This window comes from Oncorhynchus gorbuscha, linkage group LG23 (genome assembly GCF_021184085.1).
Source record: "Oncorhynchus gorbuscha isolate QuinsamMale2020 ecotype Even-year linkage group LG23, OgorEven_v1.0, whole genome shotgun sequence".
In the NCBI taxonomy this organism is placed as follows: Eukaryota; Metazoa; Chordata; class Actinopteri; order Salmoniformes; family Salmonidae; genus Oncorhynchus; species Oncorhynchus gorbuscha.
In genome coordinates this window covers 41,700,620-41,725,549 of record NC_060195.1, presented here as the reverse complement: position 1 = coordinate 41,725,549, position 24,930 = coordinate 41,700,620, and the positions used below count along the sequence as shown (strand labels likewise).

Sequence of the window (24,930 nt, the reverse complement as noted above, 5' to 3'; positions counted from 1 at the left end):
CCGCCCAAGCGTTGAAGGAAGATACTGTGCATGTCAGAGGTCTTTTCCTTCTTCAACTTAGTGGCCTTCCTCTGTCTTCTTTGGGCTGACAGTCTTCAATGATGTTCATCTTGGTTCGATGGGCTTGTTACTGCTTAGACTTGTGCTACTTCCGGGAAAGCTCCTACCCTATGTCTGCTTAAATTTCTTCTCTTTTTTTATTATTACAGACATCGGAATCTTGAAATAAGTGACCTGTGTATTCCACTGGGGATTTTTAACTACTCTTTAGTCACACTCTATGGACATCTACTATCAGAGACCCTGCCAGGTAAGAAAATAATATTTAACTTCACATTTTTTATTGTACTCATATTTACTGTAAATATTCCCACACGTGTAATTTTTTGATGGGTCAAGGAATCTTGTTTTCAGCTAAAATGATTTTACTGTATGTATTCTAGAGGAAATAGTTATAGTTATGCTATTAGTTTGACCAACTAGTCAGAAATGGAGTAAATACAATACAGTGCCTTCAGAAAATATTCAATGTGACTCCCACATCTCTGTACCCCAGACATAATTATCTGTAAGATCCTTCAGTTGAGCAGTGAATCTCAAGCACGGATTAATGACAAAGACCAGGGAGGTATTACAATTCCTTGAAACAATGTCACCTACTGGTAGATGGTGGAGGGGAAAGCAGACATTTAATATCCCTTTGAGCATGATGAAGTTATTAATTAGACTTTGGATGGTGTGTCAATACACCCAGTCACTGCAAAGATACAGGCATTCTTCCTAAGTCAGTTGACGGTGAGGAAGGAATTTCATGTTATGGGTGTCATAGACATTGACTATGACATTTTAGGATAAAAAGAAAAGGAATAAAGCTAAGCACAGACAAAGTCCTAGAGGAAAACCTGGTTCAGCCTGCTTTCCAACAGACACTGAGAGACAAATTAACCTTTCAGCAGGACAACAACCTAAAACGCAATGCAAAATATGCACTGGACTTGTTTACCAAGATGACATTGAATGTTCCTGAGTGACCTAGTTACAGTTTTGACTTAAGTCGGCTTGAAAATATATATGGCAAGACTTGAAATTGGCTGTTTAGCAATGATCAACAACCAACTTGACAGAGCTTGTATTGTTTTATATTAGTGTTATTTTCCATGAATTAAAAACATTGACAGAATATTTTGCATAGACAATTAAATCCAATTTAATCCCACTTTGTAACACAACAAAGTGTGGAAAAAGTCAAGGGGTGTGAATACTTTGAAGGCACGGTATACCGCCTGTTTCTTTTGAAAATAGAGTTTGATTGATTTGATCTTTGACCTGTTTTTACCGCTCCTTTGACACCTCCGAGGGACACTATCCTCCAAAGGGTACAGATGACAGAAAATTACTCTCAGATGTCAAACGCGTCAAGTAAACATGCTTAAATGCTAAATGCTCAGTTTCAAATGCCAACCCTGTGTTGTATGTGTATGGCCCAACCGAATTCCAAACAGGGTTCTGAGTTCTCTTGAGTCCCCCCCCCCCCCCCATTCTCCTTTCCCGTCACGTTTTCAATAAGCACCCTGTGAGGATGTGGCAGGGAGAGATTGTGACTGTTTGGAAATAAATGTGATCACGTCGGAAAAGGAACCGCTGCCGGACGAGATGTGGGGGGGAATCAAATGTCATATTCCCAAACACTTCATCGCCATGAGGTGTAACACAGACTTTTCCTCTCTTTCTCCAATCTGATTTCCACTTTCATCAGTTTTAACGTTTAGTATCGTAAATAATGTAACAGCAGAAACCAGAGTACTCTCACAGATCACTGTTACAGTTTAATTGAGTTGCAGTGCATTCCTAAGAAGGGTCACACTTGAGTTGGATGGAAGACAGAGGTGGCGGCGAAGGGAAATAGGAAGCACAGACACTGTGTGTGTCATTATGTGCATGTGTTAAAGGTGTTATCTGTGTTAAAATACAGGGCTAAGGTTTTGCTATGGCAGAAGTTGCTGAGGATATATCGAGCAAAAATGTGCTCCCAGCTGCATAGATGGCATCAGCATGGCCTGGGAGGCTGATTAATTCATTTGCTGTCTCACTTCAATGTGAGTGTCATGGGCAGACCGGGGATGGTTGTTTGGAAGAGGTGAAAATTTGGCTCTGGAACTCTGGGTTCCGTCAAACCTGTAGAATATTTTTTTGACGCAGTATCTTTGTTTAAACGACCACTGCACTGAAATCAACCTATATGTCTTATTGTGATTGGAGAGGAGCCTCTAGAACACAAGGCCATTGTGCAATTCTATTTGGCAACAGGGAAATGAAATATACCGCACCCACCAGCAATGTGGGTTTGATTGATCTCTGCCTACAGGAGCTGTTGATAGCTCATGGTGTCACATGATTAGACCGCTGCACTACCTTTGCCTCAAGACCAGCATGTTCATGTGTATATTAACAACAACCGTTTGCCGTTGAGTTCAAACTTAATTGTTTTATTACTATTTTCAATCTATCCACAGTTTCCGTCTACGTGTTTTTGTGTTATTCACATATCTGCTTTCAACAGATGCCAATGCTCAGGAGGGCTAGCATTTAACAAGTCCAAAACAGCTGGCCATGCACTTGTATATCAAATCGTTTTTTGACATGACTCATGGATCAAGAACTATTTTAACAATATTCGACTGTGGTTATGCTTTATTGGAACCAATGTAAAGGCTTGATTAAGCCATAAGCTACACATCTTCCATCCTAATTTATTTTTAATTTGGTGAGAACTCGGCCGCATATTGCTACAGTGGATCTAACATTTTAATTAAGTAAGGGCTGTAAAAATGTTTACTACTACCAGGGTGCAGAAGGGCTGGTGCTCACAACGCTATGGAGAATGGGGAACTAGTGGTCCAAAAATGACACCACCCAATTCCAAGACCATTCCCTACCACAGAGCCTTTAGATCACTTATTTTTGTAACACTCAATGGCAATAATTACCTGTGTGGTCTCATGAAATGCACTAGCCATGTCCAAAGTATTTTTCAATGGTTGAATATGGCATTTTTAATAACCTATTGAGTTTATTACATCAATGCATTTAAATCTATATAGGAGTGTTGGGGGGGTTCTCTTTTTTTTACGCTAAATCCATCTTGAGAATATACCTTTTTTTATATAATGTTGCATAATGTTGCCTTTGGCATAAACAGCGGAACTGAAAATAGAACTCAGTGGCCTTCAGATGAATTTGCCACACAGAATCCAAACTTGAAACACAGGAGGTAAAACACTGTAAATAGGAATGGACATGTGCATATTGAATCAGGGAAGGTTAATTTAGCATGTTACATGGGTTATGATAAGTCAATTAGATCCAGAGGTGAAGACTGAACATTTACCATAGAGAACGTATTTTTCTTCATACTGGGTGAGATTAAATATGTGGGAAACGATGAAATAGTATGGAACCGCAATGACTTTTGAGTGCATTCACAGGATATCTAAATCCTATCCCAAAGGAAAGCATCTTCCCTAAAGAGATACAGTATGTTAGTTACTGCTGGGCCTTGAGACCGTGCAAATGTATCATTACAATGACACCGAGTCATTTGCATGCAAGCAATGCATTGCACAGCTTGACGGCCTATTCTCACCTTGATAGGCTCACTCAATGGTCTTTGATTATTTGACAATGACATCCACACGATACTGTCAATCTCTTTTTTTGACTGTTCAGTTTGCATGCAAAGAAAAAAAAGCGCATTATTTCAGCAGGTGATTTCACTTGAGTTTATTAGCGGGCTACATTACAATGATTTTGTAAGATATTCAGCTCTGCAAGGTGTGCATTGCACTGCTTGTCAATGGGTGGTTTCTGTTCTAGCAGGCAGGACATGCCCTTTGGCAGACGAATGCACAGCGGTGGGTGAAGGCTGTCTGAATGGCACCTATCTCACGGTTGAGCTGCCAGGTCTGTCTGATGTTTCAAACCCAGCAGAGAGCAGCTTTCTAGCCTTTCAGGGCCCTGGACAACCCCTGTGTATGTCTTGCTGAGGAAACTGTCCACATGCTCAGAGCATTAATGAATGCCCCTCTCCCCACAGGTGTGATTACTACCTCTGAGGTTTTAGAGCTTGAGTTAGTCCCCTCATACAAGTACTTGGGATTATGGCGAGACAGCACACTGTCATTCTCTCAGCACTTATCAAAGCTGCAGGCTAAAGTTAAATCTAGACTTGGTTTCCTCTATCGTAGTCGCTCCTCTTTCACCCCAGCTGCCAAACTAACCCTGATTCAGATGACCATCCTACCCATGCTAGATTATGGGGACATCATTTATAGATCGGCAGGTAAGGGTGGTCTCGAGCGACTAGATGTTCTTTACCAATCGGCCATCAGATTTGCCACCAATGCTCCTTAAAAGGAGACATCACTGCACTCTATACTCCTCTGTAAACTGGTCATCTCTGCATACCCATTGCAAGACCCACTGGTTGATGCTTATTTATAATACCCTCATAGGCCTCACTCCCCCCTATCTGAGATATCTACTGCAGCCCTCATACTCCACATACAACAACCATTCTGCCAGTCACATTCTGTTATGGGTCCCCAAAGCACACATATCCTTGGGTCGCTCGGCTTTTCAGATCGCTGCAGCTTGCGACTGGAACGAGCTGCAACAAACACTAAAACTGGACAGTTTTATCTCAATCTCTTCATTCAAATGGACACTCTTGCTGACAGTTGTGGCTGCTTTGCATGATGTATTGTTGTCTCTACCTTCTTGCACTTTGTGCTGTTGTCTGTGCCTAATAATATTTGTACCCTGTTTTGTGCTGCTAACATGTTGTGCTGCTGCCACGTTGTGTTGCTACCATGCTGTTGTCATGTGTTGCTACCATGCTGTGTTGTCATGTGTTGCCGTAATGTTGTGTTGTCTCTCTTGTCCTGATGTGTGTTTTATCCTATATTTTTACATCATTTGTTTTAATTTTTAAATCCAGCCCCCATCCCTGCAGGAGGCCTTTTTGCTCCTTGGTAGGCCATTTGTTATTAATTGACTTGCCTAGTTAAATAAAGGTAAAATAAAAAATATATTGTTTGTGAAAGAGGCACTCACACATTATTTGTAGAACTGGCTCACCTTGCATATGGCCCAAGGTGGAGTCCCACATACCTAGCAAACAGCCATGGAAATAGAATGAACAATATGGATATCACATTATGTAAGTGTATGGATATCACATTATGTAAGTGGGAGAAAGGGAGTGAAGTCTATAGTCTCTTTTCTTCGCCCAGAATTGAACAGGTCTCTTGTTCTTTCATGTCACAGTGCCCCAACAATATGCAAGAGGATATACAAGTCTAACCGGAAGAGACTTATTATATGACCAACCAAGGCTCTTTTTTGTAGATGTCTGGTACTTTCCCTCATGGATTATCGAGTTGTGCTGTGCATTGTGTGCAGCGGTTTGTGTCAAGCCCTTGCAGCACTGTGAAACAAGGTAACGGTTTCACTTGTTGTTGGAGGTTCAGGAACTGCAAAGGTGGAGATTTGTAAGACCAGCAGCCAATTCCCTATTGAGAGCATTGTCAGAAGAAGCTCAAGCAGGGATTTCGGGAGGGAGAACGGAATTGGGGTTGAATTATAAAAATAGGACTTTTTGAGTACATTTTTTTAAGACTGAAAAACAGATAAGTGAATCTATTGAGACATGCACATCTTTGTCTTGACCTTAGAATTCCGAGCAGTTACCCACTTAGGTATACTATGGGGATCCAAATGAATCCTAAATAAGATTTTGTGCATTGTTGGATAAGCACATGTTCGTAGACAGATGTATGAGGTAAGTGAATTTCCATATTTTCCTTTGCAACCATATTCTATTCACAGTTACAAGACTGAATTCAACTCAGTGGCATAAGCCATTATTCACAAATAAACTACCGACCTAGACATTGTGCCACCTTCTCAAAAAGCTAACATTCATTTGGCATGTTGTTGCATAAACAGTCAGAAATATTATATATAGGATCGTCATTTGATCTGTATTGTCACAGAAAGAAAATCCTGCCAGCAACAGGATTTGAACGTTTAGTCCATAATGTTGCATGCAGTGGCGTGTATTCATGGTTGCCAAGGGAAGCAAGGTTTCCCCCAAACATTTGACCAAGTAAAAAAAGAAAAAACATACAAAATAATGAATCTTCCGTCTCTCGGTGTTAAAGAAATATCCTTTAATTCACAAGAGGCTGAATATATCTCACCGGAGAAAGTATCCGAGAGATCAAACTGTATTAGTACTGTATGTGTAGCCAAAATATCTGATGCTGTCTTTATCCCTTGATAAAAAATAAAGAAACGTCCCTTTTTCAGGACCCTGTCTTTGAAAGATAATTTAGAAAAATCCAAATCACTTCACAGATCTTCATTGTAATGGGTTTAAACACCGTTTCCCATGCTTGTTCATTGAATCATAAACCATTAATAAACATGCACCTGTGGAAGGGTCGTTAAGACACTAACAGTTTACATACGGTAGGCAAGTAAGGTCACAGTTATGAAAACATAGGACACTAAAGAGGCCATTCAACTGACTCTGAAAAACACCAAAAGAAAGATGCCAAGGGTCCCTGCTCATCTGCGTGAAAGCATGCTACAAGGAGGCATGAGGACTGCAGAGGTGGCCAGGGCAATAAATTGCAATGTCCGTACTGTGAGATGCCAAAGACAGCACAACAGGGAGACAGGACGGACAGCTGATCATCCTCGCAGTGGCAGACCATGTGTGGTACATCCGAACATCACACCTGCAGGACAGGTACAGGATGGCAACAACATCTACCCGAGTTACACCAAGAACGCACAATCCCTCGATCAGTGCTCAGACTGTCCGCAATAGGCTGAGAGAGGCTGGACTGGGGGCTTGTAGGCGTGTTGTGTGGCAGGTACTCACCAGACATCACCAGCAACAACGTCGCCTATGGGCACAAACCTACCATCGCTGGACCATGCAGGACGGGCAAAAAGTGCTCTTCACTGACGAGTCGTGGTTTTGTCTGACCAGGGGTGATGGTTTGATTCGCGTTTATCGTTGAAGGAATGAGCGTTAAACTGAGGCCTGTACTCTGGAGCGGGATCGATTTGGAGGTGGAGGGTCTGTCATGGTCTGGGTCGGTGTGTCACAGCATCATCAAACTGAGCTGGTTGTCATTGCAGGTAATCTCAACGCTGTGCATTACAGGGAAGACATTCTCCTCGCTCATGTGGTACCCTTCCTGCAGGCTCATCCTGACATGACCCTCCAGCTTGACAATGCCACCAGCCATACTGTTTGTTCTGTTTGTGATTTCCTGGAAGACAGGAATGGCAGTGTTCTGCCATGGCCAGCGCAGAGCCCAGATCTCAATCCCATTGAGCACGTCTGGGATCTGTTGGATCGGCGGGTGAGAGTGCCATTCCCCCCCAGAAATGTCCGGGAACTTGCAGGTGCCTTGGTGGAAGAGTGGGGTAACATCTCACAGCAGGAACTGGCAAATCTGGTGCAGTCCATGAGGAGGAGATGCACAGCAGTACTTAATGCAGCTGGTGGCCACACCAGATACTGACTGTTACTTTTGTTAACCCCCCCCCCCCCCTTTGTTCAGGGACACATTATTCCATTTCTGTTTGTCACATGTCTGTGGAACTTGTTCAGTTTATGTCTCAGTTGTTGAATCTTGTTATGGTCATACAAATATTTACACATGTTAAGTTTGCTCAAAATAAACACAGTTGACTGTGAGAGGACTTTTATTTTTTTTTGCTGAGTTTATATTAACAGGTAAGTAGCTAGCTAAAATCGGCACATTCTTAAAATAGCCATTGATGGAAATAAGAATTTGGACATGTGGTTTTACTTAATTCTCCGGACTGGCCAATGATTATTTCAGCGATTCTGATCCAACCATAAATGTATACATTGTGCACCTGGCCTGAGAGGATGGAAGTTCAACATGTACAATTGAAGTCGGATGTTTACATACACCTTAGCCAAATATATTTAAACTCAGTTTTTCACAACTCCTGACATTTAATCCAAGTAAATATTCCCTGTTTTAGGTCAGTTAGGATCATCACTTAATTTTAAGTCAGAAAAATAGAGAGAATTATTTATTTCAGATTTTATATCTTTCATCATATTCCTAACGGCCTTTCAGGTTATGTCGATATAGGACTTGTTTTACTGTGGATGTAGATACTTTTGTACCTGTTTCCTCCAGCATCTTCACAATTTCCTTTGATGTTGTGATGTTGTTCTGGGATTGATTTGCACTTTTCACACCAAAGTACGTTCATCTCTAGGAAACAGAATGAGTCTCCTTCCCTGATTGGTATGATGGCTGTGTGGTCCCATGGTGTATATACTTGCATACTATTGTTTGTACAGATGAATGTGGTACCTTCAGGCGTTTGAAAATTGCTCCCAAGGAGGTCTTGACTGATTTCTTTTGATTTTCCCATGATGTCAAGCAAAGAGGCACTGAGTTTGAAGGTAGGCCTTGAAATACATCCACAGGTACACCTACAATTGACTCAAATTATGTAAATTAGCCTATCAGAAGCTTCTATAGCCATGACATAATTTTCTGGAATTTTCCAAGCTGTTTAAAGGCACAGTCAACGTTGTGTATGTACACTTCTGACCCACTGGAATTGTGATATAATGAATTATAAGTTCAATTATAAGTATGTAAACAATTGTTGGAAAAATGATTTGTGTCATGCACAAAGTAGATGTCCTAACCGACTTGCCAAAACTCTAGTTTGTTAACAAGAAATTTGTGGAGTGGTTGAAAAATTAGTGTTAATGACTCTAACCTAAGTGTATGTAAACTTCCGACTTAAACTGTAGCTGGATGTAGTAGGCCTGGCACATCGTTGCCCATGAAAGGAAGTTAGGTTAACGAGCAAGCAATTTTGCCAGGTAGCCTAGGACAACAACTGCTAAAAGCGTGTACTGTATGAAAGTCAGACTGTTTTGGCCCCATGAGATAGAGCAGGATGGCACTGCCATTTCTCTACAAGTAGGGTGAGTCAACATGTTTTTTCAACTTGCAAGCACGCACGCACACGCACACACACATAACTCAGTGCCATGGACAGCCACACCTTATTTAGCTTACTGTGCGCTGATTGGACTAAATCGTTTTTGGTATATTTTAATTGTTACTGTATTAGACTAAGCATAGGTGATTAGATGATTCTGAAGTTGAAATGATGCTGGATTAGTGGAGGCAGCGCCTGTTTTCTTTGCGATTTACGGTAAATATCCCTGGTTATAAATCAATAGTTTAGTCGTCCGGAAATGTCCGAAACATTAACTTGATTGACCATGCTGTAGGTCATGTAACTCTTTGTTACATGGAATATGTTTTGTGGCCTTACCCGGACAGATGTTGCTCTCCGGTTTTGTGATGAAGCAAAGGTGATGAATTTATTCTGCCACTGTGTGTTCTTATTGTCTCGGCCTTAGGCCTATTTATCACGGTGTCAAGGAATATGAACTAACAGGTTGTAGAGCAAACAACGCAATTAGCACAACACATAGGTTAAAATATGGATTTTATTTTTCCTGCCTGACTTCCTCAGTGATTTTACCCACGCAACGCTACTAGTTGCATGATCGGTTAGGCTATTAGCTGGTCAAAATGAGGCTACATGAAATGTGGAATACCGTTAATATAACTGTGTGTTAGAGCTGGTTTTCCGTGAATGTATGTACATTAACGAAGCTCTCAGCAACACATATGTACCTAATTTACAAACACACACATTGTGACATCATTAGAAGGACTCAGTACACCATCAACATCTCCCGTTAACACAGGGAACATTCATGTGATTACACTTCCCAACACTACCTCTATGTTAACAGAGGCTTAAAATGGCGGATCCCATTTCCCACCATGCTGTGCTGTTTCTCACCTACCGGCTCTCCCTGCTCTCCCCCATCTCATCCTTATTTTCACCACAGAATTAAATTCTCACACGAGCCGGGGCCTTTTTTTTTGGACAAGTGTGAATCAAGCACATCATTATTTTTTCTTTCCCTTCTCCCTTTGGTGCTTCCGTCTGTCTTTTTCTGTACTCTTAAACTCCTCTTGTTTCCATTAGCGGCAACACATGATGGCCGCTATTATCTCACGCTCGGTGTGATTGGGGATGGAGCTGTGCAAAGCAAAGCCCTTCTCTCTTGTCCATGTCCATTGCAACGAGGAAGACCAGGCCCATTCCCTCTCAAAGCAAATGAAACCTGCTCTCTGCTCCTTGCACTGAGAATAACCCTTTCATTTTTGTCATTATGTTGTGCATAGTGGAGGTGCAGCTGCTGTAGGTGGATAATACACAGCGTGAGTGCTCATGATCGTCCTTGCCTGTTCTGTCAGGAAAATGATGGTAGCATTCTGCTTTACAGGGAAGACACCTCATGTATTCCACATATGTTCCCAGCCAAAGCCAAGAATAAGAGATGGATTGCTAGTGTGTATCAAACCTAAAATATCTTCTGAAATTCATGCATATTGTGAATACTCTTGTTTGATGACTACACGAATACTCATACAGTCATCAATCATGGTATTTCATTAGCAAAGTAAAATAATAGAGTCCAAAAACAAACTGAAGACTATTTACCTTCATCATTATTTATGTTATGTTACGCTATGAAGCGTATGATGAAGCCCTTTGTAACAGACATGTTGCACCATATAAAAACCTGTTGAACTCTCCACCATAGAGACCCTCTGACCTGCGAGGTTAATGGAAGCACTGCTGTAGACACACAAAGAGAGAGTACGGGACCCACAAGTAATGAAACACCATTCAATCTCTTCTCATTGTGCGTCTTTTGAGTGTCCCTTTAGCGAAAGCGTATATCTTAAAACACCCGCTCAATAACTAAATTCTGCTCTTATCTCAGGTGCGGGGGAAAGATTTAGAGTGTGGAGGGGAGTAGTTTCTCTCTCTCTCTCTCTCTTTCTCTCTCTCTCTCTCTCTCTCTCTCTGGGTGAGATGCCTCCTTGGAGGGATTGTAAAGAATTATGGCGGACAGCTATCAATGATGTCGTTGAGAGATTACAATAGAGGCAGACGTTAATAACACGGCCCAGCATGTGACATCGGATGGTTTATTGATAAGGCCACAAAAGGCATTGAAAACACAAGGAGGAGGTGACAGATTGTTGCACGGATAGTGTATAAGCTCACAGGGAGCTTATAAATGGCAACGATGTGTCTATTGGTGCTATCGATCTTTGACACACAAATGTTCTTTCACCTTTTATTTCAATTCTGTGAAAATGTGAAAATATGCCAGGCCTACACATCTTTGTTCTGCCCATGTTTGACCAGTCAATATTATCATAGAAATATGTATAATATGTTATGTTCAGTTATTATCAATGTTATTTATTTTCAAGATGTGTTGTCGCTCCCTTTTATGCATGACATTTTGTGGAGCGTATCGTCTAACTGTCGTCTAATTAACTAAGAAGATGAATGGGCGATGTCAATGTTGTTCACTCCATCATTGCAACAAATGACCGAAATCAAATTCATCTTCCACGAAGATTGCGTCTAATGTGCATTACACTTCCAACACTTTCTTATCGCTTTGAATAAAGGGAGAACGTGCAAGTAGCGAGTGGCTGGGTGTGTGTTTTGGGCTACACAATATGCAGAATGGCCCTATTTGTGGTAGTAGTATTTTAGCTACACAATATGCAAAATGGCCCTATTGTGGTAGTAATATTTTAGCTACACAATATGCAAAATGGCCTTATTGTGGTAGTAATATTTTAGCTACACAATATGGAAAATGGCCTAATTGTTATCGTAGTATTCGTAGTAGATATGGTACCGCTTAACCACAGTAACAGAAATAGCAATGGACACCTAATATCATAGTCCTCAATTCCACAGAGAGGAAATATCTCAACTGCTTTCATAATTTCCATGTCATGGGAATCGTCCTAGCACAGGGGAAGATGAATACCCTTGTGATATAACTCTGGGTGATTAAATTCCCCCCCAATTTTTTTTTAGACTTATCCATGCAGACACTTGATATTTGCTCTGTTGTTTTTTCCATTTGAAGTTCTCTGCCTCGCTTCTTCTCCCCGCATTCCTATCTTTATTTTCTCCCCTCATATGCTGTGTATACAAGATTGAAAGACATTTGTATGAGAGACCCTGTTAATTTGTATTACAGAGAGCTGAGAAATGCAAATGAAACTACATTTCTAAAGCTGTGCTAACTTCCGTCTGTTTGAAGTGCCGTGCCCTTCATTACTATGGTGCTTGGCCTTTTTTTGGGAGGGGGGGGGGGATTGGCCCGCTTTGTTTGTTGTCATAAAATATTTAAGCCTCTGTTTTGGCTATTTGCACAGTCACATTCATGTTTGCAGAAAAGCTAATGTGTTTGCTTTCTTATTTGCTTTTGTACTCTATAGCGTGAGAAACAGTATTACTGCATATACTGTAATACTTGAAGAGACAGAGACTAAACTAGGAACATGAACTGAAAACTCCTCAAATGTATCTCCCAATATACTGTAGGCCTACAGTATACCTAAAGGAAATGGTATGGCATGATATGTTTTCTGCGCCACCTCATAGGCCGGAATTCAATACGTGGAGTGCGATAATTAAAAGTAATTTCCGATTGAGCCGACATCTGCAGTTGCTTAAGGCCAACACACAGGAGGAGAAGATTAAGTGTGACACCATATCGGACAGTGATATAAACAGAACAATGAAAACACAGTTTTACAATGGCTATAGGGTCATGTTAATTTATTCGTCCTCTTCGTGGGGTGGACAAACGTCGCAGTCTCGCAAAAGTAAGGGGAACTGGCTTGAGAGAAAAGTGCAAGCCTCAGGTGGGGAGCACTGCACTGGACCACAAGCAAATTTGACTATTTGATTGGGCAGACATACAAATGACAAGTATTTCTGCGTAAACATAGTTGTAGACACCCTGGGGGAAAGTCTTTCCCTCCCTCCCTGCCTCCCTATCTCTATTTGTGCTGTAGCAGGCAGGACCTGTCCTCCATGTTCCGAGGCTGCCGTGGTAACATTCTGTGGCAGTTGCCGAGGACGATGGCTGGGGGGGGGGGGGGCGTTATATGATGTAATAATTCCAGCCATTGCCCCTTGTCCCCCAGAGGGGTGTGGATGTGGACGATGAGGGTGGGTGGGTGGAGGGAGGGTGGTACAGTCTCTATCAGAAGGAGCAATGGTCAGGGTCACATGAAGCTGTTAACCATTAACTTCCAGTGGTCTTCCTACCCTCTGGAGAGGAGATTAAATCTATGACATGTCACTCTAAGATGGACAGGTTGACTCTTTGACCCTTAGATGGTGGGGAGTTGGCTACCGCCGTGACACGCACTTGCAATCCACAAGACGTGATTTTGTGGGATCTTGGAGAGTGTTCGGCCTAGATTCAATCAGATCAAGTGTTAACCGGTGATAGCCGATACCCGCATGCATTCCTGGTGTTTTGGCGGGGTCGGAGGTGGAAATGTGTTGGAGCTGTCAAATCAGTGAGGAGCTACCCTTGTGATGATTGTCATGAAGCCACACCTATCCCACACGTGTTAGAAGTTCAAAACGAGAAAGTGAAGGCAATATAGAAATAAATTACGCTAAAATGTAAAATCATTAAACTAAATAATGACGATTTATACCAGCCTAATCACTATGTAGACTATATTAAATCTCACATTCCAGGTGTCAAACTTGTCAAAACAGCTCCTTTGCATTCATACTAACGTACTGTAGCTCCATGCAGCCAATGGCAATGTCCACAATACCTACAATACTGGGAGTTGCTTGTGGGTTTGACAGTTCTAACTTGGTTCCACCTCTGACACCGTCAAAACTCCAGCTATGCCAGTGTTGGCTAGCGCAAAATTTGAGGCATCAGTTTATCAATTTACAATTTAAAAAAAGGTTGGGTGAGAAAAATCATGGACATGTCGAAAATAGTTAACTATACTTAAATACATATGGCATGCAATATTCATTTCAATAAAAATACTTTTGAGAGAAAGTTGGAGTCTTGTATGTTTAATCACTTTTGGACCACATTCAGTTAGCTCTATATGCCCTTAATGTGTACAAATACCTGACACCAGGAATTTAAGTACTAGAATCTTAGCCTAAAATTTCAATGGTAGCCCGTTGATCCACATCCTACTGTGGTGTGTTGGGACTTCTCGTTCTAGCTGGCAGACATCTGTTCAAATTATAGCTGGTAGACAATGAGCAAGCAAGAACATACATATTTGTCATTCAGGCTACACCTTGTAGCATTGCCCTAAGCTTACCATACAGGACGTGTCAACATGAAAGACCTGACAGAATACACAAGTATGTGTACATTAGATATGACACATGGACGAATAGCACACAATACGCAATACACGCAGGAACACACACACACTTGCACGCATGCACGCACACACATGCACACGCACAGACAAGCTGGCAAGCCAATAAAACATGATGATAATCAAATATCATCACCAATCATTTAGAAAACTAGGGTGCAAGTTGCTCTTTCGAGTGTGTTTATTTTCCATTTCCAAATCATTAAAAACATGTCAGTCAGGATTGCACATTTGGATTGAAAATGTGACTATAAAATTAATGGGCTGAACACCAATAATGACTGGAGAACAAAATATGAGCACAGTCTCTGTAAAGCAACATGAACACAATTGAAGCCATTAGTAACTAGCCTGCAGCAAACTATTCAAAGGAATGCCATTACACCTATTCAAGAAGGATACACATACGAGTGAGTGAATTCAACCCAATCCAATATTAGATTGAGTTAGATTGGAAGATTTCTTTTAATATGGAATCCTTGAAATAGAGGGTGGGGAGTCGTAATCAAGGCAATTATGAACATTACTTTGAAGGAGAATACTTATCGATATACACTGAGTATACCAAACATTAGGAACACTCTACTCATTTTGCCCTCAGAACAGCCTACATTTGTCGGGGCATGGAAAAAGTTCCACAGGGATGCTGGCCCATGTTGACTCCAATGCTTCCCACAGTTGTGTCAAGTTGTCTGGGTGTCCTTTGGGTGGTGGACCATTCTTGACACACACGTGAAATTGTTGAGCGTGAAAAACCCAGCAGTGTTGCAGTTTTTGACACAAACCGGTGCAAGGCACCTACCATCATACCCAGTTCAAAGGAACTTAAATATTTTGTCTTGCCCGTTCACCCTCTGAATGGCACACATACACAATCCATATCTCAATTGTCTAAAGGCTTAAAAATCCTTCTTTAACCAGTCTCCTCCCCTTCATCTGTACTGATTGAAGTGGATTTAGCAAGTGACATTAATAAGGGATGATAGATTTCAACTGGATTTACCTGTGTGTCTATGTCATGGAAAGAGCTTCTTAGTGTTTTGTATACTCCGTGTATACAAAACTGTGAATAGCTCATGAGAACACCACAGCAGACGTAGGCCTACGTATTAACATCAAAAGTCTGTCGAAACTCAATTCTCTTGAATGGTCAGAAATTGCATGTAATTAAAAGGTAAATCAGAATATCCCCTCGTAAAGACACCACAGGCTGCTTACCCCATCTGTTATAATCACACTCGGAGAAGCTTGTTAAACAAGTGCTATGGCAATATGTTGCCTTCAAAAACATTACCCGTTGATGAGGATGACATAGTTGAAGCGATTTTGATTTGTGTTCATTAAGGCAGATTTGATCCAATTTTAGTGAGTATCCTACTTTCCGTGTCTTGTCATTGTAGGAAATTGAGAGAGGAAAACGAAACAAGGTGTAATGAAAACCGACACACAAACATTGGAATGGATGTATATGATAAACAGTTGTAATTGATTAATTGTCATTGGGTACATCTGTTTGCAAAAGGTAGAGACATTATTTACTTAGAAGTGCATTGGAATGCATGGGAAGTAACATTTTCAAATATTGCGCCACCAATTTATTATTAGAGCCATTTGTTATTCTCCCCAGTGAATTATAACATCCTCTCTGATGAACGCGGAGTTTTTCTTTTCTTTATTATTCTACATGATAACAGGAACATTAGTTCTCTCAGAGGATATTAACAGACGACCAGTATTTTGTTCCATAATTTCAAGAGGCACATTTCAGCAGTCTAGAAGAGCCCCTTAATTCCATTTTAATGCTGTTACTGTTATAATGCAGTTATTTTTCACACATAGCTGTAACGATTGTCATCGGGAGAAGGAGAAGAGGACCAAAGTGCAGCGTGGTACGTATTCATAATAATTTTAATAAAGATGAATATTGAACAAAAACAACAAACCGACAAACGAACATTTCTGTAAGGTGCAACAAAAACACTAAACAGAAAATAACTATCCCACAACCCATAGTGGGAGAACAGGCTGCCGAAGTATTGTTCTCAATCAGAGACAACGATTGCCAGCTGCCTCTGATTGGGAACCATACCAGACACATAGAAATAGAAAACATAGAACACAAACATAGAATGCCCACCCAAACTCACGCTCTGACCAAACTAAAATAGAGACATAAAAAATGAACTAAGGTCAGGACGTGACAGTACCCCCCTCCCCCCCAAAGGTGCGGACTCCGGCCGCAAAACCTAAAACCATAGGGGAGGGTCTGGGTGGGCATCTGTCCACGGGGGTGGCTCTGGCGTGGGACGTGGACCCCACTCCACCATAGTCTTGGCCCTCTTAAGTGGCGCCTTTGGAGCAGCGACCCTCGATGCCGACCTCTGACTGGGGACTCTTGCAGCGGGCCCCGAATAGACGAGAGACTCCGGCAGCTCCTGACTGACGGGCGGCTCCGGCAGCTCCTGACAGACAGGCGGCTCCGGCAGCTCCGGACAGGAGGGGGGCTCCGGCAGCTCCGGACAGGAGGGGGGCTCTGGCAGCTCCGGACAGGAGGGTGGCACTGGCAGATCCGGACAGGAGGGAGACTCTGGAAGCGCCGGACAGGCGGGAGAACCTGGAGGGAGGAGACAGAGAGACAGCCTGGTGCGTGGGGGGGGCACCGGATGGACCGGGCTGTGGGTGAGCACGGGAGATCTGGTGCATACCACTCGCACCTCTCCCTTAGGCTCAATGCCGGCACAGGCGGAGAGCAGGCATAGGGCGCACTGCACCCTCCCAGTGCCCCGGAGACAGGATACCCTGGGCCGAAACGGCGTACAGGAGACCAAACTCTCTGAGCCGGCACAATACGCCCTGGCTGGATGCCCACTCTCGCATTGCACTTGCGGGGGGCTGGTCTATAGCGCACCAGGCTATGAGCGCGTACTGGCGACACCGTGCACTTGACCGCATAACACGGCGGCGATATTCCCCAGCCTGTGCCCAGGGTCCCTTGCCTTCCAGTATCTCCTCTCACGTCCAGGAGTCCAGAACCCTCTGCTCCTGGTTACCACGCTGTTTAGTCCTTTTTTGGTCGTGTGTAGTTCTGTAATGGTTTTCCTTCTCTTCTGAGGAGGAGTAGGAAGGATTGGACCAAGATGCAGCGTGGTAAGTGTTCGTCATTTATTTCAATAGCACTGAACACTAAAATACAAAGTAAACAAAAAGAACAACCAAAACAGTTCCATCTGGTAACTAATACGAAGACAGAAAACAACTACCCACAACCCATAGTGTGAGAACAGGCTGCCTAAGTATGGTTCTCAATCAGAGACAACGATTTCCAGCTGCCTCTGATTGGGAACCATACCAGGTCAAACACATAGAAATAGTAAACATAGAACACAAAACATAGAATGCCCACCACAACTCACGCCCTGTCCAAACTAAAATAGAGACATAAAAAAGGAACTAAGGTCAGGACGTGACAATAGCATTAGTTTGCTCAAATATATGTTCAGTTTTACAAAGTCATGAGATATTCCTAATTATTGCAAAACATTGTATTCAAAATGCCATACTCCAGAGCACAACAGTGTTGTCTGTTATTGGTACAATTCTAATTTAGGCTGAATATATTAGGCTGAACATACACTACGGTTCAAAAGTTAGGGGTCACTTAAAAAGGTCCTTGTCTTTGAAAGAAAAGCACATATCTAGTCCATTAAAATAACATCAAATTGATCAGAAATACAGTGTAGACATTGTTAATGTTGTAAATGATTATTGTAGCTGGAAACGGCAGATTTTTAATGGAATATCTACATAGGCGTACAGAGGGCCCTTATCAGCAACCATCACTCCTGTGTTCCAATGGTACGTTGTGTTAGCTAATTCAAGTTTATCATTTTAAAAGGCCATTAGAAAACCCTTTGCAATTATATTAGCACAGCTGAAAACTATCCTGATTAAAAAAGCAATAAAATTGGACTTCTTTAGACGAGTTGAGTATCTGGAGAATCAGCATTTGTGGGTACAATTACAGGCTCAAAATGGCCAGAAACAAAGCTCTTTCTTCTGAAACTCATCAGTCTATTCTTGTTCTGAGACATTAAGGCTATTCCATGCGAGAAATTGCCAAGAAACTGAAGGTCTTGTACAACGATATGTACTACTCCCTTCACAGAACAGCAAACACTGGCTCTAACCAGAATAGAAAGAGGAGTGGGAGGCCCCGGTGAACAACTGAGCAAGAAGACAAGCATATTAGAGTGTATAGTTTGAGAAACAGATGCCCACAAGTCTTCAACTGGCAGCTTCATTAAATATTGGAACACAGGAGTGATGGTTGCTGATAATGGTACGCCTATGTAGATATTCCATAAAAATCTGCCATTTCCAGCTACTACAGTCATTTGCAACATTAAGAATGTCTACACTGTATTTCTGATCAATTTGATGTTATTTTAATGGACAAAATATTGGCTTTTCTTTCAAAAACAAGGACATTTCTACGTGACCCTAAACCTTTGAACGTTAGTGTATGGTCAGCCTAACATGTTCAGACAACATTTTCTTTGAAGACCTCTCATTTTCGATTCAATCAAAGCTTTTCTCAGACAGCAGTTGCTTGGTTGTGCTACAGTAGGCTGCTATGACTGCTCAACTACCAATGGTACATTTCCCCTTAAATCTTAAAATATATAAAATTATTCGATGTCTTCTATTAACATCGAACAGTGCATGAGAATAATGCATTTCAGAACATGAACCAGAACAATGCAACCCCATGAGTCTTCATGAAAACGCGTCATGCCGCACAAAAACTAAAGTTTAAGCAACAGAAACAACACCAACAGAAACAACAGAAACAACACCACACTCTGGATGAATGATATGATGTTCATATTAATTACCCACTCCCGATAAATTACATTGTTGGACATCCAGGTGAATGTTTATGTGCTCATTCATCAACGTGTTAGTCTACTGCTGAGTCAACGCTTTGTGGATATTTCATGCCGAGTCCAGCAAAATATACTCAGGGAAGTGATGTTTTTCACATTTTGCCTTAAGATATATTCAGGCACTCCCTCTGAGATAGCATGGTTTATGCATGCGTTGTTGTTGCTAAAAAAGTAATAAGGTACTAAATAAGCTATTGATTGGAATACGCAGTCAAGTCATAAAGCTCTCAAAGTAGTTCAATTTCCATTTAATGTCAGTAAGAAAGAAATGGTGCCAGAGCTGACAAAGTCAGCCACCCTGTCAGAGGAGGTTGATTAAGATGATTTGGAAAGTAGTCTTCCTAGTAATGGGGAGGGGTCAATTTCCTTAGACTATAACACAAATAACACATCAGCCACTCTTTTACAAAGTCTTCTCCATCCATGTTAGCCAGCATAGCCCCGTTCTAGCCACAAACCTTAAGGGAATTATTTTGAATTGGAAAGTGTTGGGTCTGTGGTTAATTAGGGTCAGAACACATTGGAGTGCTCTGCATGTAATCCAACTCAATTGTATGTGCTGTTGCGGTTAAACAAGCGTTTATTATCATGTTCGAGTTGATGCCAATTCTCACTATGGTCTGAATGTCACAAAAAAGGCCAATGCCTTTTCTCCATGAAGAACACGATGGCAATGCAATATGATTGAAGTGATTCACTCTTGAAAATGTGATGCATTTTATTCTTCGTGTGAGACTTGCTTCCAGCAACAAAAGCATGTTCCAAACTTTTTTGTCTGGCCAGCCCTTCATTTTAAGTGGTTTTGCCCACACAGACATCTTATTGGACAGTTGTTACCAAGCAAACCCAATGCGAAAAGCCTATGGGGGGGGGGAGCTTCATGCATGTATGCATGCCGAGGGACTGTCACATTTGAGATACTGATAGCCGGTTTCATGATGCAGCGCAGGGAAACTGGAGGACTTCAGCGGATTTCTTGACACGTCTCATTATCTCAATGGCATAAATGCCATGCTTTGGAGAGAATTGTTTGGGAACAAACACCTCGCTCTGCAATTATCTCCTTATATGTTGTCTAGCGGTCTTGTGGTAGGTAAGAGGCAACCACTGTACAACAAACCGGTTTAGACAAATGCAATTGACACCGCCCGTCTCCCCCACTCTTTATTATAACATGTTGTTAACATCTTTTGCTTTGTTGACAAAAAACTGGTTGGAATATTGGCACCGTCTAATATACAGAGTTAATTGTTTCTTACCACTGTTTACCTTCTTGTATGCCACTTCTTCCCCCGGTAATCTTTATTTCATCCACTTCGTACTCCCACAGAATATGATGCGCAGTCGTCCACTCTAAACTTACTGTATCATACCCTACTGATACCCTCTGTGCCTTTGCCGGAGCTGTGTTGAGCCTTTGAGGTTTACCCGGGAGGTAGACTTTTGGAGGAGCTGGCTCATTCACTTCCAGTCCCTATGGTCCCAACTCGAGACGAGCCACTGACACCATAGTGAGAAAGCTGCCAGGGGGGTTTTGTGACATTCAGACCATAGTGAGAAAGCTGCCAGGGGTTTTTGTGACATTCAGACCATAGTGAGAAAGCTGACAGGGGTTTTTGTGACATTCAGACCATAGTGAGAAAGCTGACAAGGGTTTTGTGACGTTTAGACCATACTGAGAAAGCTGCCAGTGGGTTTTGTGATGTTTAGACCATACTGAGAAAGCTGCCAGGGGGTTTTGTGACATTCAGACCATAGTGAGAAAGCTGCCGGTGGTGTTTATGACATTCAGACCATAGTGAGAAAGCTGCCGGTGGTTTTTGCGACATTCAGACCATAGTGAGAAAGCTGCCGGTGGTGTTTGTGACATTCAGACCATAGTGAGAAAGCTGCCAGGGGTTTTGTGACATTCAGACCATAGTGAGAAAGCTGCCAGGGGGTTTGTGACATTAGGACCATAGTGAGGAAGCTGCCAGCAGTGTTTGTGACATTCAGACCATAGTGAGAAAGCTGCCAGGGGTGTTTGTGACATTCAGACCATAGTGAGAAAGCTGCCAGGGGTGTTTGTGACATTCAGACCATAGTGAGAAAGCTGCCAGGGGTTTTTGTGACATTCAGACCATAGTGAGAAAGCTGCCAGGGTGGTGTGACATTCAGACCACATTCAGATTTCAGACCATAGTGAGAAAGCTGTCAGGGGAAAGACCATAGTGAGAAAGCTGTGGGGTTTGTGACATTCAGACCATAGTGAGAAAGCTGCCGGTGGTGTTTGTGACATTCAGACCATAGTGAGAAAGCTGCCAAGGGTTTTGTGACATTCAGACCATAGTGAGAAAGCTGTCAGGGGGTTTTGTGACATTCAGACCATAGTGAGAAAGCTGCCAGGGGTTTTGTGACATTCAGACCATAGTGAGAAAGCTGCCAGGGGATGTGTGACATTCAGACCATAGTGAGAAAGCTGCCAGGGGTTTTGTGACATTCAGACCATAGTGAGAAAGCTGCCAGGGGGTTTGTGACATTCAGACCATAGTGAGAAAGCTGCCAGGGGGTTTTGTGACATTCAGACCATAGTGAGAAAGCTGCCAGGGGTTTTGTGACATTCAGACCATAGTGAGAAAGCTGCCAGGGGTTTTGTGACATTCAGACCATAGTGAGAAAGCTGCCAGGGGGTTTGTGACATTCAGACCATAGTGAGAAAGCTGCCGATGGTGTTTGTGACATTCAAACCATAGTGAGAAAGCTGCCAGGGGTTTTGTGACATTCAGACCATAGTGAGAAAGCTGCCAGGGGTTTTTGTGACATTCAGACCACAGTGAGAAAGCTGCCAGGGGTTTTTGTGACATTCAGACCATAGTGAGAAAGCTGCCAGGGGTGTTTGTGACATTCAAACCATAGTGAGAAAGCTGCCGATGGTGTTTGTGACATTCAAACCATAGTGAGAAAGCTGAGGGTTTTGTGACAAGACCATAGTGAGAAAGCTGTCAGGGGTTTTTGTGACATTCAGACCATAGTGAGAAAGCTGCCAGGGGTGTTTGTGACAGGGGGTTTGTGACATTCAAACCATAGTGAGAAAGCTGCCGATGGTGTTTGTGACATTCAGACCATAGTGAGAAAGCTGCCAGGGGTTTTTGTGACATTCAGACCATAGTGAGAAAGCTGCCAGGGGTTTTTGGGACATTCAGACCATAGTGAGAAAGCTGCCAGGGGTGTTTGTGACATTCAGACCATAGTGAGAAAGCTGCCGATGGTGTTTGTGACATTCAGACCATAGTGAGAAAGCTGCCAGGGGCTTTTGTGACATTCAGACCATAGTGAGAAAGCTGCCAGGGGGATTTGTGACATTCAGACCATAGTGAGAGGGGAAGCTCAGCCAGGAAAGCTCAGGGGTTTTGTGACATTCAGACCATAGTGAGAAGGGGGAGACATCCAGACCATAGTGAGAAAGCTGGGGTTTTGTGACATTCAGACCATAGTGAGAAAGCTGACATTCAGATGGTGTTTGTGACATTCAGACCATAGTGAGAAAGCTGCCAGGGTTTTTTGTGACATTCAGACCATAGTGAGAAAGCTGCCAGGGGTCTTTGTGACATTCAGACCATAGTGAGAAAGCTGCCAGGGGTTTTGTGACATTCAGACCATAGTGAGAAAGCTGCCAGGGGGGTTTGTGACATTCAGACCATAGTGAGAAAGCTGCCAGGGGGTTTGTGACATTCAGACCATAGTGAGAAAGCTGCCAGGGGTTTTGTGACATTCAGACCATAGTGAGAAAGCTGCCTGCAGACCAGGGGCTGCCAGGGGTTTGTGACATTCAGACCATAGTGAGAAAGCTGCCAGGGGGTTTGTGACATTCAGACCATAGTGAGAAAGCTGCCGATGGTGGTTTTGTGACATTCAAACCATAGTGAGAAACCTGCCAGGGGTTTTGTGACATTCAGACCATAGTGAGAAAGCTGCTGGTGGTGTTTGTGCCATTCAAACCATAGTGAGAACACAATTTTTTTTCACATCTTCAAATATAAATCGATGTGTTGTAAAACTGCAGTAGACTCTTAGCTTTGCAAACACTATGCGGCTTATGTGCCTGTGATATACCGTTCCGCCACAAAATGACAGACAGTCCGATCAGAAAATGAGCATCAAGGCAGGACTCCTGAACCTCCAATGGCTGTGGATATGTAACCTGATGCTCCAGAGTCATCCGAGACCAATTTAATTGAAGCAGGGAAGCGTGGCTGTCAGCCAGAACAGAGGTTAATTTATATGCGATACCTTGGTATATCTTGAGAAAACAAGTACATTATGATGAACGTCCCCTAAACAGGGGACTTAGCGTATAAGAGGTTTTAAAAGCCACATTGTTGGGACTGAAAGACACCGTAGAATCCCAGGATGGCCTGAGAATATTTTTACTATCTCAGATTGTTCTGGAAGTTCTCACATGAAAACATAATTGTGAGCAAGGATGTTTAACATGCTTTCTACATTTGTAACACTTGTTTTTTGTATCATGATGAAAGTGGCCCTTTTAGGCCTTTTTAGATGTATACTTACAGTGGGCCACAAAAGTATTTAGTCAGCCACCAATTGTGCAAGTTCTCCCACTTAAAAAGATAAGAGAGGCCTGTAATTTTCATCACTTCAACTATGACAGACAAAATGAGGAAAAAAATCCAGAAAATCACATTGTAGGATTTTGAATGAATTTATTAGCAAATTATGGTGGAAAATAAACTCAGACCGCAAAACCTGACTCAATAGGGGAGGTTCCAGGTGGGCATCTACCATCGGGGGCGACTCCGGTGCGGGGCGAAGTACCCAATCCGCTTGCAGAAATGTCATCCTCCATGGTGGCTCTGGTGCGTGGATCGTCGCCGGATGCTCCGGACCGTGGATCGTCACCGGGGGCACTGGACCGTGGATCATCGCCAGAGGCTCCGGACCGTGGATCGTCGCCAGAGGCTCCGGACCGTGGATCGTCGCCGGAGGCTCCTGACTGGGAACCCTCACACGAGGCTCTGGACCAAACCAACAGCACTCTCTCTTCACTCTCCTCCAATTTGTCCAACAACTCCTCGAAGGTCTCTAACTCTTGCCTCCGTTCGTCCAATAACTCCTCGACAGTCTCTGACTCACCCCTCAACTTCCCGACCACTCCGTGTGCCTCCCCCCAAAAAATGTGGGCTGTCTTTTGGGCTTGTATTGTGGCCGCGAACCCTGGGCACATACACATGGTTAGCAGATGTTAATGTGAGTGTAGTGAAATGCTTGTGCTTCTAGTTCCGACCATGCAGTAATATCTAACAAGTAATATAACAATTTCACAGCAATTACCTTAAAAACACACAAGTGTAAAGGAATGCATAAGAATATGTATATGTGATAATAAAAGTTTTAATGTTGAATGAATTAATGTGTAAAATTGTATTTCAGAATGTAGTGATACTCCATATTTTAGTGCACACTATTAGAAGTATAAAAAATGACACCAAGATTTTATTTTATTTCACCTTTATTTAACCAGGTAGGCTAGTTGAGAACAAGTTCTCATTTGCAAC

At 42.5% G+C, this 24,930-nt stretch overlaps 1 protein-coding gene across 2 annotated transcripts in view; it reads left to right on the top strand.

Moving 5' to 3' along the window:
* LOC124011661 (leucine-rich repeat and immunoglobulin-like domain-containing nogo receptor-interacting protein 2) overlaps positions 1–24,930 on the top strand; it is a 415,677-nt gene that overhangs the window by 144,682 nt on the left and 246,065 nt on the right. Inside the window, exon 3 of one of the 2 annotated variants that reach the window (XM_046325121.1) lies at positions 210–310. The exons of the other annotated variant lie outside the window; for it this stretch is intronic. The gene's annotated coding sequence lies outside the window, so the exon portion shown is untranslated. The remainder of the gene's footprint in view (positions 1–209; positions 311–24,930) is intronic. 2 annotated transcript variants of the gene reach the window in all.